The 8,029-nt window shown below is 36.4% G+C and overlaps 1 long non-coding RNA gene across 1 annotated transcript; it reads right to left on the bottom strand.

The window, feature by feature from the left end:
* Nucleotides 1-7,235: 7,235 nt before the first annotated feature.
* LOC123037556 lies at nt 7,236-7,771 on the bottom strand. The gene is made up of 2 exons (XR_006417547.1): nt 7,664-7,771; nt 7,236-7,611 (listed from the first exon to the last, which is right to left on the bottom strand). It is a non-coding gene; the product is annotated as an uncharacterized LOC123037556 (long non-coding RNA).
* Nucleotides 7,772-8,029: the final 258 nt, after the last annotated feature.

The following is an 8,029-nucleotide window of genomic DNA, read 5'->3' as shown; positions in this document are numbered from 1 at the left end:
AGCTTGCATGACGTCGCATTTAAGGTAGTTTAACTTTAAAAGGTTGTACTCACACCATTCATGAAAACAATCAATATCTGTAAGTTAAATCCCAACGCTATATCATTATATGATAAACAAAGCTTAACATCATCAGCATACATTAGAACACGAGAATGTGTTATGATAGAGGGAAGATCATTGATAAACAAAGTAAACAGCAAAGGGCCCAGATGACTTCCCTGAGGGACTCCAGATGTCACGTAGATCAATTTTGAAACAGAATTCTTGAATATAACCCTCTGAGTCCTACCATTCAAGTAACTTGAAATCCAAGTTAATAGATTACCAGGAAACCCAAGCAGATCTAATTTGAATAAGAGAAGAGAGTGGTTGACGGAGTCAAAGGCCTTACTAAAATCTGTATATATAACGTCAGTCTGCATTTTTTTCTGAAATCCATTTATTACAATAGATGACAATTCAAGAAGGTTGGTGGTCGATCTTCGCTTAACAAAACCATGCTGACACGGTGATATAAGCGAGGAACATAAATGTTGCAAATGAAAAGTGATAATACGTTCAAATGCTTTAGGAATTGCCGACAATTTGGAAATACCTCTATAATTCTTGGCATCAGCCTTCGCACCCTTTTTATGAAGTGGAATAATAAAAGAGTCCTTCCAGATAGTAGGAAAAACTGATGATGAAATAGACAAATTAAAAAGTTTAAGAATCGGTTTACAAATGGTTGACGCACAAAACTTGAGCACACATCCAGGAAGTCCATCTGGACCGGGAGAATAAGTCGGCGTTGTTGTTTCTAAATCTATTAAGAGAGAGTTTTCAGTAATTAAAGGGAAAAAAATACAATTTGCCCTATTTAAGGGATTAGGGTAGTTAGAATTTGACCAAGCTGTCGATAAAGTGGTTTGGAAAAACTCAGCAAATAAATCAGCAATGTCAGAATCCGTCGATGCCTCCATTGAGTTTAGACGTACCGATGAAGGCAATGCCGATGACTTACGCTTGGCATTAACAAAGCTGAAAAACTGTTTCGGATCATTTGAAAATTCAAATTTACATCGATTTAGATACATAGAATAGCAATGACTGTTGAGAACATTAAAATCCGATCGAGCCACTACATATTTCGAAAAATCTGATGGCTTACCCGATTTTTTATACTTTTTATAAGTATTTGATTTAAGGTTTTTAAGTCTTTGAAGCGCATTGGTAAACCAAGGAGGCCTGTTTAGGTTTAAAGGAAACCTATCAGGAACGCATTCATTAAAAAAAGTATTTAACGCTATATAGAATAGTTCAGTGGCACTTTCAATGTCTGTACAATTGTACAAGTCTGTCCAATTATAATGAGAAATAGAGTGAGTTTTTTTTAATTGCCTTTAATTGAGAGTAATAATACTGTTAATTTAAATATAAATGCTGAGAAAATTAGGCAAAACATTCTCAAATCACCTATCCGTTATTAAGTCCGTTGCAAATAAGCTTTCCGATAGGGATCAGTTGATAGTTCTAGGTGATTTTAATATTCCTGGAGTTACTTGGTCCACTGAGGATGGATCGAATGCCTTACTACCTATAGCACAGCATGATTTTATTGATGGCCTGCTTGACATATCTCTATCTCAAGTAAACCATGTTCGAAATTCATTAGGTCGCCTACTTGATTTGTGTCTTGTATCAAATCCTGAAGGTGTGTTTCTGTCCAGAGTAGCACCACTCACGCAACCTGAAGATCCATATCACCCAACAATCGAGCTTTCATTTCATACGGGTAGAGTTATAGAAGAAAAATCAGAAAAATCCAAACGAATGCATTGTTTTCGCAAGGCAGACTTTCTGAGGCTAAATAATTTTATTTCTGGCTTTAATTGGTCTGATCTTTACGTATGCATTAATATGTCCCATGCAGTTAATGTTTTTTACACTGCAATAAACTAATTTTTTAATTCCTGTGTTCCGTGGTACTATCCGTCAACTTCCAATAAATCACCTTGGTTTAGCAAAGAGTTGACACACTTAAGAAATGTAAAGTCCAGACTTTTTAGGAAATATAAAAATACCGGTTCTCAATCGGTTTTTACTAGATATTTAAGTGCTCGGTCAAGATTTACCATGCTTAATGCTCAGTGTTATAATAGTTACTTAAACCGTTGTAAGGTCCAGTCCGATCTAGATGATTTTCAAAACTGGTGCCGAGATAATTTACTAAATTTAAACGGTTCCAAGTGCAAGCTGATGACTTTTTATCGGGCCAATTCGATATACGCAACTTACACGTTAAGTGGCAGCTCTTTGGATAGAATAACTCTTGTAAACGATCTTGGCGTTCTCTTGGACCCTAAACTAAAATTTTCTAATCACATTTCGTCCATGGTTAATAAAGCCAGAGGAGTGCTTGGATTTATTAAAAGGTGGTTAAAAGAATTCGATGATCCTTATTTGACTAAAACTTTATTTATTTCGCTAGTCCGTCCGATTCTGGAGTATGGGTCTCCCGTCTGGAGTCCACAATACGGAATACATATTGGTCGTATTGAATCTGTACAAAAAACTTCCTTCTTTTTGCTTTACGGCGCCTAAACTGGGATGCAAATCTTATCTTACCTTCTTATTCTAGTAGACTTCTTTTGATTAATTTACCATCCCTAGCCAACCGTAGAACGATGCTTGGTACTATCTTTATTTATAACCTTATTCTGATGGACGTTGATGCACGACGAGCAGTACAAACAAGTGGCCCAACGACACCAAGCACGTGCTTGTTACGCGCGGGCCCTATTATCAATTTGGGCAAAAAATGCGAGTTCGCGAGGAAAATACATAAATTAAATAGAGACAAGACACAAGTGAAAATAAAAGGCACAATTAAGAGAAAAGCAAATGAGTTAAAATATTAGTTTTTAGTAACGGGATAGAAGTGGAAATGCAGATTAGATGATAAAGGTTGTTATAAGTATTACATAGAACGCGAAAGGGCTCGTGCAGACAAAAATTTGATGAACATCGTGGCAAATTTAGAGGGATATAATTTCGTGTTAGTCTAACAGGAACATTGAAAGTTAGGCGGTTTACAAGTTCTGCAGAATCAATATCACCTCTTATAAGATTACGCATAAAAATAGTACCAAGCATTTTTCTACGATTTACAAGTGTAGGTAAATTAAGCAACAGTAATCTACTCTGGTAGGAAGGTAGCCTTACGTTTTGATCCCAGTTCAAACTACGAAGGGCAAAAAGAAGAAATTTTTTTTGTACCGACTCAATACGGTCAATGTGCACTTGATATTGTTGACTCCAAACCGACGAACAATATTCCAAAATAGGACGGACAAGGGAGGTAAATTATAATTTGGTCGTATAAGGGTCATCAAATTCTTTTGACCAACGCTTTATAAAGCCAAGAACACTCATGGCTTTATTAACAGTGGACATTATGTGGCAGTCAAATTTAAGTTTAGGGTCAAGAAGAACACCTAAATCGTTAACTGAATATTTACGGTCGAGTGACGTATTTTCAAGAAAATAACTAATAAACGTAGGAGTACCCCTATAAAAAGTCATGACGTTGCATTTAAGGTAGTTCAACTTTAAAAGGTTGTACTCACACCATTCATGAAAACAATCAATATCTGACTGTAAGTTAAATCCCGACGCTATATCATTATATGATAAACAAAGCTTAACATCATCAGCATACATTAGAACACTAGAATGTGTTATGATAGAGGGAAGATCGTTGATAAACAAAGTAAACAGCAAAGGGCCCAGATGACTTCCCTGAGGCACTCCAGATGTCACGTAGATCAATTTTGAAACAGAATTATTGAATATAACCCTCTGAGCCCTACCATTCAAGTAACTTGAAATCCAAGTTAATAGATTACCAGGAAACCCAAGCAGATCTAATTTGAATAAGAGAAGAGAGTGGTTGACGGAGTCAAAGGCCTTACTAAAATCTGTATATATCACGTCAGTCTGCATTTTTTTCTGAAATCCATTTATTACAATAGATGACAATTCAAGAAGGTTGGTGGTGGTCGATCTTCGCTTAACAAAACCATGCTGACACGGTAATATAAGTGAGGAACATAAATGTTGCAAATGAGAAGTGATAATACGTTCAAATGCTTTAGGAATTGCCGACAATTTGGAAATACCTCTATAATTCTTGGCATCAGCCTTCGCACCCTTTTTATGAAGTGGAATAATAAAAGAGTCCTTCCAGATAGTAGGAAAAACTGATGATGAAATAGACAAATTAAAAAGTTTAAGAATCGGTTTACAAATGGTTGACGCACAAAACTTAAGCACACATCCAGGAAGTCCATCTGGACCGGTAGAATAAGTCGGCGTTGTTGTTTCTAAATCTATTAAGAGAGAGTTTTCAGTAATTAAAGGGGAAAAAATACAATTTGCCCTATTTAAGGGATTAGGGTAGTTAGAATTTGACCAAGCTATAAGTGGTTTGGAAAAACTCAGCAAATAAATCAGCAATGTCAGAATCCGTCGATGCCTCCATTGAGTTTAGACGTACCGATGAAGGCAATGCCGATGACTTACGCTTGGCATTAACAAAGACTGTTGAGAACATTAAAATCCGATCGAGCCACTACATATTTCGAAAAATCTGATGGCTTACCCGATTTTTTATACTTTTTATAAGTATTTGATTTAAGGTTTTTAAGTCTTTGAAGAGCATTGGTAAACCAAGGAGGCCTGTTTAGGTTTAAAGGAAACCTATCAGGAACGCATTCATTAAAAAAAGTATTTAACGCTATATAGAATAGTTCAGTGGCACTTTCAATGTCTGTACAATTGTACAAGTCTGTCCAATTATAATGAGAAATCATATCGTTAAGTTTATTATAGTCACATTTACGAAAACATCTCATTTTAGTTGGGGGCACTAAAGGAGAGAGTGTATCAGAGCAGGGGAGGCAAATTGTCAATTCCATTGTTGGATGATATCGGTCTTCATGTACAACAAGAGCGTCAATTCTACATACCGTGACCTCGGACGGGTCTGAAACAAACACAAGATCTAATTGTCTATTTAAAGAATTTCGTATAAAGCTTACTTGCTGTAACGATAATTCTAAAAGGCCATCTACAAAATCATGGGCGGATAAAGGTATAGCGACAAGTGAGTCAGTGGGTGGAGACCAAGAAATATCGGGTAGATTAAAGTCACCCAAAACAATCAAAAGGTCTCTGTTAGAAAGCAGGGATAGTACGGATTTTATTGCGGACAGATGGTGCTCATAAATTACTAGATCAGAGCCAGGTGGAATATAGGAACATGTAACAAAAATAGATAAAGATTGCAAAGAAACTTTCACACTTACAAATTCAATTTCGTTTGGGATATGAGTGAGAATTCTTTCGGATGTTAGGCTAGAGGTAACAGCAATCAGTACACAGCCCCCCCTACGTGAGGAGCGATCGGTCCTATAAGTATTAAAGTTATTTGACAGAACTTCAGAGTCAGATATCTCTGGTTTTAGCCAAGTTTCCGTAAAAGCCAAAATATCTTCGGTGAATGCAGAGGAGTCGGCATAAAGTTTGTGTAGCTTCATATTTAGTCCCCTAACATTTTGATACGCCAAGAATAAACTATTTAGTTTTTTGGCACAGTGGAAGGCCTGTTATTTGTTCTCTGTTTATTTGGAACAAATTCTTTAATTACTAAATCATCATTAAGCCAAAAACTTTCAGAAAGTAACACATTAAACACATCAGGCGGAGCAAATATTTTAAAAGACGATATCCTACGAGCGTAAGAAAATCGAAATTGTTCAACTGCAATATCCTCGGATGGGAATTTTTCACGTATAAATTCCAAAACATCCTCAGATGTGGTATCTGGGGTGAATCTAGAAACAAATAATTGCTTCCTTTGTGGAACAACTGAAAGTTTCTTACGGCCCCCACCAGCAGTCTGAACCACACTGGGCTGAGAACCAGGAACGGTGTCTACTGTACCTGTAGGTTCGGTCGGCAACGAATTCTTTGACTTAGCCAGTACTGTAGCTTTTATTCTGGAAACAGACGTACCACCCGAACTAGCTGTATCCATAGGCACAGTTGGTTCATTTACCCCTGTGTCAACAGAAACTGCTGCTACCAAGTTCGGATTTGGGGTGGATTCCACAATCATATTAACGGCGGTTAAACTGGCTTTTTTACGTTTAGGCGACTCGGTTAATATTTTTTATTATTAAACTGGGCACAGACGGAATTGAACCCCTCATTGAGTTGTTTAAAAGCTCCTGAGATATTCAATAAGCTGTCTCGAGTCTGCCTCATAAAGCCACTCATCTCAACAACCATTTCCTTGGAGGACCCACATGACCACATGAGACCAGAATTAAGATCAATGAAATCTTTGACTCTGCCAGTAAATCCTGCACATTTAACGTGCATCATCGAATCGCAGAGCCAGCAAAAAATAAAAGGGTCTTTAGTTGAAGACGCAAGAGTACAATTTTTCTTAGAACAGACAAGAGCCATTGTAAGTTTAAAGCAAAATAAAAAAATAAGAATTTGAAAAATACCTCAAAGTAAATTTGGCACTGGGATCAAATCAAATTGTCAAAAACCACAAAACACGAAAAAAGTAAGAGCGCGAGATCACGAAATTAAGTCGAATAAAGAGAGCACGAGAGAATAAATCTTATATCGACTGAGCGTGGCTTGTGCAACACAACAACTTTAATCAATAAACAAATGCAATGTAAAGCATGCAAGAGAGAGAGAGAGAGAGTTAGAGAAATAAACGAACAAGTCAATACATGGTGATATTGACTGCCCCGACTTGTTAAGTCGGCTAAACTTTTCTCTGTGCCAAGTAGATTAACTAGAAATTATTTTCCCCTAATTTTAAATCATTGTAGATCTAACTATGCCTTGCATGAGCCTTTCAGAGTATTATGTTCTGACTATAATAGACTTTTTCCTGTAATATCAAATCTTGACTCTCTGCCGCTCCTAAAACGATTGATACTTGCTTCATTGGCACAAGATTGATATAACTATTACTTTTTTCCCCGGACCTTTACCTTTAATTTCTTATCTCGCGTCTATCTTATCGCGAATCGTGCCGTACGATACACGGCTGCGCCCCTCGGTCGGTTGGGCGGGTAAGTGGGCCGTGGGACTCCGCGCGAAAAAAAAAAAGTTTTCTATATACATATATACATGTCTTATAAAATTTCGAAATATATTCCTAATATAGGCCAACAAACGAGTTTTTATTTATATCAAGTAACTTTTTACACAATTAGCACACTTTAGAAAACTCTAAAACGATAAAGTTGCGCCTGGAATAATACACAATGTATTAACGTAGTTTTGGGCCCATGAAATCACAAAATCTATTAAGTTCAGTCCAATGTACCGTTTTATTTCCAAGATTTTTTATGCGACAATTCAAATGTCCTGTTTTTCCAACTAAAGACGTCACATTTTTTGTAGCTGAAGTATCAAAATAAGGACCTCTGCTTGGGGCCCTGTTCATCTTTACAATATACTCTTCACTTAAAAGGTAGTGGTCGGACATTGCCACTTTTTCTTCTGCATTTTTAGGGCAAGCTTCCCTTAAAATTACTAAGAAAGTTATTATTACATTTTTGTAAATAAATCCTTTCTGTATACTTACAAACACAAAGAAATAAACGTAATGTCAAATAAATTTTCATTTTTAATGCGTTTATCTGTCAAACATTATACATAAACTGCACTTAATGTTTTTAGATGCGTATTAAATTTTATGAATAACCATAACCATAAAATTCATCATACACAATTCGTAAAAATCCCAAACCTAATCAGATCGAAAAACTAGCGTAATAACTTTTATCTTTCCAGTGTGACTGCATTTTTGGGAGTTCATCAGAATTAAGCGTGCTACGGTCGTACTGTTAATACGCTGGGTTTGTTGACAAGCAGTTAAAATTCAAAAATCGTATTTGCGGGAAAGAGCCTTTAAAAGATATCATCAACTACCTTGGCAAGACAAGTCTGC

This window comes from Drosophila rhopaloa, unplaced genomic scaffold (assembly GCF_018152115.1).
Source record: "Drosophila rhopaloa isolate 14029-0021.01 unplaced genomic scaffold, ASM1815211v1 contig_172, whole genome shotgun sequence".
In the NCBI taxonomy this organism is placed as follows: Eukaryota; Metazoa; Arthropoda; class Insecta; order Diptera; family Drosophilidae; genus Drosophila; species Drosophila rhopaloa.
The sequence above is the reverse complement of the archived record's forward strand: the minus strand, read 5'-3'. Positions and strand labels throughout refer to the sequence as shown.